The sequence below is a fragment of the Propithecus coquereli genome, unplaced genomic scaffold (genome assembly GCF_000956105.1).
Source record: "Propithecus coquereli isolate 6110/MARCELLA unplaced genomic scaffold, Pcoq_1.0 Scaffold137, whole genome shotgun sequence".
NCBI lineage: Eukaryota > Metazoa > Chordata > Mammalia > Primates > Indriidae > Propithecus > Propithecus coquereli.
The window spans coordinates 7,873,246-7,879,672 of record NW_012137969.1 but is presented as its reverse complement, the minus strand read 5'-3'; positions in this window follow the sequence as shown (position 1 = coordinate 7,879,672).

The following is a 6,427-nucleotide window of genomic DNA, read 5'->3' as shown; positions in this document are numbered from 1 at the left end:
TTCCCAACACTGTCGTGCATTTTTCAAGCATGGCAGTTCTCTGAGCGTTCATCTTCCTGTACAGGGCTTGGTCCTGACACAGCAGCTGAGGGACCTTTGAAGTATTTCAACCCAATATTGGTAAGTCACAGGGCACAGATTGCAAGGGGACCGTCAGCCGTCCCGAGGCAGCACTGGAGAGCTGGCTCACACAAAGTGAGGCTGCCACTGCGGGGGCAGGAAAGGAAGCTGGCACATGCTGTGTGGCCTCGGCCACGCTGCCCGACCCCTCAGAGCACCAGTGTTCTCCCTGCCTGCTGGCTCTCAGGGCTGGAGTCCAAACTCCTCAACGGAACCCCCCACACCCTGCACAATCCAGTCTGTACCCACCCTCAGCCCGGACTCCAGCAACCGCTGGGTGGGCAGCAGGCTTCCTCCCCTCTGCCCCACCCCGCGTTGGCTGCGTGCAGAGCCAGAGGCCCACGCAGCCTCTAAGTGCGGAAAAGCCACAGATCCAGCAGGTGAGCCCAGAATGAACATAGCAGGTTCTGTGCCCCACCTTGACGACCCTTGATGCTGACCTGCATGTCCAGACCCTAAGCCAGGATTCTCAGCCTCCATGGGGCTTCCTGACAAGGTGTGGCCATGCCCCTCCCTCCCACCATCCCCCCAGTTTCACCCGCTTCATGAGTGGACTTGGGGTGCGTATCGGGCACCACACCCCAAATGGCCAAGCTGGGTCCACGCCTTACACCAGGCCCCCCAACGAAGGATGGGAAGGGGAGACACAAACTGGTCTTGGGGCCATTCAGGCAGGAATCGCACAGCCCCGAGTTCCCAGGAAGTGGTCCCAAAGCAGCCTGGGCCTCAGTGGCACGTCCCTTCTTGCCGGGGTCTCCGTGGGCATGTCCCCTCTTGCTGGGGTCTCAGAGGGCGCCGCCCTCCCCTGGGCCCACACGCCCACCGGCAGGCCCAGGTCTCACTGTCGGGGTCTCACGTGAGCCGTCCAGGGCCAGCTCAGAAGAGCCCATTGTTAAGTGCCCTGCAGTCAGGCGAGCCGGCTGTTAAACAGTCCTTATTAGAAAGTAAAGTACATGAACTTACGGATAAATAAGTTAGGCTGAAACAACAATAATAAACATTCAAAGCTCATCACTTCCTCATTACGTTACCACCTCGTACCAGCATCCCTGCCCCTGAGGGCGTTTGCGTGTGTTTGCGTGTCTTGGTGCGCTCGGTGGGGGCACATCTCAGGGATGCACCACGCACAGCATCCCAGGTCTGTGCACGGCGCACCCGGGCGGCAGCTTCAAGTCAGCCCACTGGGATGTTTACACCACAGACATCGGCAGACACCTCCCGCCAGGGCTTTTCTCCCAGAGTGCTGGCTGTCCCGTCGCCAGCACACGCCGAGCTGCGCAGGCCTCGGAAGCGTCTGCAGGCAGACAGACCACGTCTGCCCACTCCAGGGCAAGACGCTTTTCTAACAACCAAAGCACAACCTCACTGGAAGGTGTGGCCTGAATATAGGAAATATTAGCTCCTAAGAGATCTGCCCAGTTAACAGGCAGAAAAAGCAGAGCTTCCTTTCCACACGGTGTTTTCTTCTTTAAGTCCTTATCTAAGAGCCAAGGGTGGCCGGGCACTGGCCCTCTAAGGGACTAGTGCTGGGGACCTCTGGGCTCTGCTTTGCGGGTCCTCCACTCCCTGTGGCCACTAACCTTGGACAGAGAAGGCCACGGTCAGCAAATTCCCCAACCAAAGGATAAGGAGGGGGCCAGGCCAGCTGCCACGAGGGTGGGAGAGGCCCTGTGGCCACAATGGGCTTTTCCCTCCAGCCTCAGATTGGCCTGGGAGTTTTGTTGAGAAGGCTGGCCCCATGGTCAGTGGTGTACCAGGGGCTGGGGGGAGGGGATGTCCTCAGACAAAGGAGTAGCTGGGCTGAACAGCCTTGGCCCTGTCCTCAATGGCTCCCAGACACTTTTCTGGCCCCACATTTGAGTGTTGTATGGCCTTCAAGGGAGGCCGGCGCCCGCTCCCTCCCACTGGGCAGCCTCGCCTGGTCCCGTGGTCCTCGGGAAAGAAAGGCCTGGGCCCAGGACCCAGAGAGCCGCAGGGCTGAAAAGAGGTGCAGGCCCCAGAGCAGCTGCGGGTGGTGGCGGGGCTGAGGTCTGGGTCGCACCTGGCAGAGGATTAGTGGTTCCACCATTGCTTGACAGCCAAGGGCTGGTGTCCCGGGGGAAGGTGCTGGTGGGCCACCAGGCCACGTGGCCAGGAAGCTGGGGCTGGGAGGACAGACAGCTAGGAATCCTAGGGACTGAGGGATGGCAGGAGGCTCAGCCTCGGTGCACCAGGGGCTGCAGAGCTGCATGGCCCAGGTGCCCAGCCCAAGCTTTGGAGGAGCTGGGGTCCTCCCAGACACCCACGGAGGCATAGACCATCTTCTTCCTTCATTTCCCAGAGCTCCCCCTGCCTGGGCCCAAGCCCACGAGGTCTCAACTGGACTCGCAGCCTCCCCACAGCAGGCAGCACGGACTCGGCAGGGCGGGGCCCGAGAACACACCTTGGCTCTCCAGAGGGAGGGAAGTGCCAGCTCTGTCCCCACACCGCCCCTCGGGGGAAACAGAGCCGGTGTGTGACTATGTCCTTGTCCACAAAATGGGCAACAAGAGCCCCCGTCAGGTGGGGGGAGCTCGTGACGTCACAAGCTCCTCATCACGAGAGGCAGTAGGCAGGGGCTGCTGAGCCCTCGGTGGCCTGTGCTGACAAAGCTCTCGCCCCCCTGCAGCAAACACTCCCTGATCTTCCTCTGGGCTCTCCCAGCTCACGACCCAGGGCTGGCCCGGAGCCCAGCGCCTGTCCCAGGGCCGGGCAGGGACCCTGTGATGGCCAGCTCACTCAGAAAGAGGCTCTGCCCTGCCGAGCTGGGCTGTGGGCCGAGCAGTGGGACCTGCCTGGGATTGGGGCCAACACAGAGGAAACAGATGGGGTCACAAAGAGATCACGCAAGACGGCTCTGCCAAGCACCTGGACCCAGCCGTGTCTGAAGCCCATCACCTGCACTTTGGGGCTGAGCCAATGAATACCCCTCTTGACCTAAATCAGAGTGGGTGGCATTTCTGTCACTCGGGGCTGAGGAGTCCTCGCTAACTCCCCTGCTGGGGGCTCTGCGAGGCTTCCCCATGTGCCTGCCATGGCCCGAGCAAGCAGAGCCGCGTGTTCCTATTCCTCCCTGGCACCTGCGCTGCCCGTGTCTCTGTCCTTGAGCACAGGGCTCCTCCTGCCTCTCTCCCCTCCCGGAGCCCCCCGGAGACCCTCCCAGCCGCAGCAGGCCTCCCGCGGCCACTGAGGACCCGAACCCAAGCAGCCACACAGTTACCCAAGGAAGGGTCTCCAAGGTGCGGCGCCTCCCACCGTGGGAAGCCTGTTTGTCCCCTTCCCTGTCTTGCCAGCGAGGGGGGCAGTGGGATGGGGGAGAGAATCCCACAGACCTGAGGCCAAATCCCCGCCCTGTCTTTTCTAGCTGTGTGACCTCAGGTGAGTCACTTAACCTCCCTAAGCCTTGTGGGTTAAAAGTGGGGCCGACAACACCCCCTCCTCAGGCCGTCAAGGAACACAGGAAAGTGAGTGTTAGGAGAAGAGGCCAGCCTGGTGCCCGAGGCCCCTCCCCTGCTTGCTTTCTGGCAGGGTGCTGGGCAGGGCCCCAGGGGCTCCGCACCTCCCCTAGATTCGACCTGGCGCTCCTGCAGCCCTGGGAGTAATTGACTGACAGCCTCTGTCATCCCGACCGACTCCACGGAACCCACTGAGAGAACCGCCTGGCACCTTCCGATTCACCTGCTCAACATTTACTTGGGGCTGCCACATCCCACCCAGGAGGTCAGGTGAGGAAGGAAAGAAGGGGGCCCAGCTGGGGGGGCAGCTGGCGAGGAGGGGAGTCCAGTCGGGGAGGAGGGAGAGACCCACCTGGGGGAAAGGAGGGAGGCCCAGCAGTGGGGGGCAGGGATTGCAGGGACCCCAGCCCCCAATAGGGTGGCAGGATGTGGGCACAGCCTGGGGCCCCTCTTTGTAACACTAGGTGCTCCGTCCTCCCCGGGGTCACCCAGCTCTGGGCATGTAAATCATCCACCTAGGCCATAGAAGGGCCAGCATGCCGCCCTGGTCAGACAAGGGTCAGCAGAGGTGGCAGGTTTGGCGCCTCCTGGGCGGGCTGTGGGCTGTGGCATCCTTGTGGGGGTCAGCGAGGCATGGTGAGCAGGGGGCTGGCCCCTTTGCAGGAGGCAGGGCACATCAGGCATGGGGCCCCAAATCTGAGCATGGCTTCGCTGGTTCTGGGCAATCCAGGTCCCATTGCCAGTCCGGTGGACAGAGAGGGACCCTGGTGCCCGGTGGGCCCAGCACTCGCTCCCTCCGCCTGCTCACGACCCTGGCTCGGGGCCAGCGACCCCTGCAGCTCTGCACCTGGCTCCCTGAGGCCTGGGGCTGAGTAACTCCTGCAGGTGGCAGAGCGGCCCCTGGGCAGGCCTGCGCCAAAGGCCAAGAGACAGTCTGGCCTTGCTCAGCAGGACCGCTGGGGTGGGCCAGCCCCTCACTGCCACGGGAGGCACCGGGTCCCCCTTTCTGGGAGTCTGATCCAGTTGGACAAACATCCCCAGAGCTCTGACTGCCGGGTCACACATTTTCCAAGTGGCAGCTGCTGCCGCACCGAGCATCACAGGCAAGGTAGCAATGCCCCATGCTGGGCCATAGAGGCCACGGCTGCCTCGGACTGCTCAGGCCTGCCCACTGCCCCAGCCAGGCGGCTACGGCGCAGACAGAGGCTGCCCAAGTGCAGCGTGTTAACCCCATGCATCTTCACGGAGTGCCTCTGCCATGACCGCTCTGTGACTTGCAGGGTCGCACAAGGCTCCCTGGCCCCACGCCCCCTCAATGCCGCAGCTCAGTCCTGGCATGTGGCTGGCCCTGCACAGCTGTCACCCTCTAGGACGTGACCATCTAGAAAGTTCTTTCTGCTCTCGGGGTTCCAGTGGTCAACAGCAGAGCCAGGCGCCAGCAGGTGTAGGGGAGGATCCGTAGGCAACTCCTGCAGCCCCCCGGCCGTCCCACCCAGAGACCCTCAGTGCGGGGCCCAGTGCCCCATCTCTAGCACCCGCCCCCCACTCTCTTCATGTAAGGGGTTTTCCACATCTCTGCCACCCTGGGCAACCAAGCTCACCCCTCCCGCATTCCATGGTAGGGGGGTCGGGGGCAGAGGTTAAGGGCCAAGCTTTGGGGTCCCTCCAGCCTTCTCTCTGCCCGGCAGCAGGTGTGGCCCAGGTGTCTGCCCCCTCCAGGCCTTCCCTGGGACAGGAGTCGGGGGCCTTGTCACTGACAGACACCCGCGATCGTCATTCGCTGGGCGATTATTAGGACAGGATGAGCCGCTACCACCAGCCCCTGACACACGTGTGGGTCCAGGCCTCAAACACTGGCTGGTGGCCGAGGGCCTGGTCGTGGAGTTATAGCCACCGAGTCAGCGGCCACACCGGTTGGATGCTGCTGCTCAGGGCATCAGAAGGCATGGAGTCTCTGCCGTAGACCCTGCAGATCCCGGGAGATCGGTGGCCTCCATCTTCCGGAGGAAAGCTGCCCGGGGCAGGGATGTGTCGAAGAGACGGGAGGAATGTCCACGAGGTCAGGAAAATGAGCTTCAGACAGACAGGCAGCGCAGGCGGGCGGGGCAGGAGGCGGGACCCTGCCGAGAGCCCTGCGCAGGCAAGCTCCCCACGGCCCAGGGCTCCTGCCTGATGAATTGATGGAAGGCTCGGCTCCCATCTCGTCTCCGGTGACATGTTATTTGTGTAACCTGCAGTTTTCTGTGCACAGGGTAATTTCACCGCCCTCCCTGTCAAACAGAAGACAAGTTTCACCTCACATCGTAACCCAAACAGCCCGCGAGGCCGCTGAAGCAAAGCGCCTTGACAAAGGCCTGACTGGCAGGCGACCGCGAGGGGAGTCGGTGACGTCCGGGTTATCAAAGCAGGCGCAGGTGGGCCGGCGAGAACGGGCTTGTCCCCGCGGCTGTGGCTCGTCCTTGCCCGTCTCTGAGGGCCCGAAGCATGAATCAACAGGCACGGAGATTTTTCCTTAAACACTTCCTAAACACTGACGCAGGGTCGATTGCGGCTTAGCGGAGGTGGAAAATGAGAGGCGGGAGCTGCGATATTCGACGGTGCGGTCACCTTCCTCCTGGACCATCGTAGGCACTCACTGCTCAGGCCCCGTCACCACGCCCGGCTACGGACCCCGACCGCACGCTTGACAGGTCACACACGCGACGCCCTGCGTGGTGACGGCTGTGCTAGTGGAAAGCAGGAGTGAGGGGTCAGGTGGGCCTGGTCTCAGCAGCTCCGGGCTCCGTCGCTGTGCCGCCTCGGCCAAACACGCCGAATTTCTCTGAAACTCTATT